Below are 530 nucleotides of genomic sequence, written 5' to 3'. Positions count from 1 at the left end.
AATAAAGCTGTTTTTAACAATTTTTTTAATGTGAAAATACAAATATAATTTCAATTAATTGTATTCATAAATAAATAATTATATCATTTAATAACAGCATTATTATTAAACAGCACCAGTTTTATTCAATTAGTAGAAACAGAACAATGAGATAATAAAGTTGTTTTTAACATTTTATTTAATGTAAAAATACAAATACAAATAAATTTTAATAGTATTCATAAGTAAACATATCTTCTAATTTAATTACTTATAAATACATTAAAATGATATAAGTAAATTATATCATTTAATAGCAGCATGCCTAGTCATAGTTTTACTACTATATAATTCTTATTTTGTAATCGTCCTTTGTTGCAATCAATTTTTATGCGAAATGTAATATACTGTTTCATTATTTTATCGAATAGTGCAGTACCACATCAATCACATCCATATATGTCAGTGCTCGGAATTAGTTGCACATTTCGGGCCGATTTCTGAGGCGACGCCTACTGTCTCCCCACTACTACTCGAGCCTCGGCGGCCGA

Source organism: Cyphomyrmex costatus, unplaced genomic scaffold, assembly GCF_001594065.2.
Source record: "Cyphomyrmex costatus isolate MS0001 unplaced genomic scaffold, Ccosl1.0 scaffold264, whole genome shotgun sequence".
Taxonomy (NCBI): domain Eukaryota; kingdom Metazoa; phylum Arthropoda; class Insecta; order Hymenoptera; family Formicidae; genus Cyphomyrmex; species Cyphomyrmex costatus.
This window is presented reverse-complemented; position numbering follows the sequence as displayed.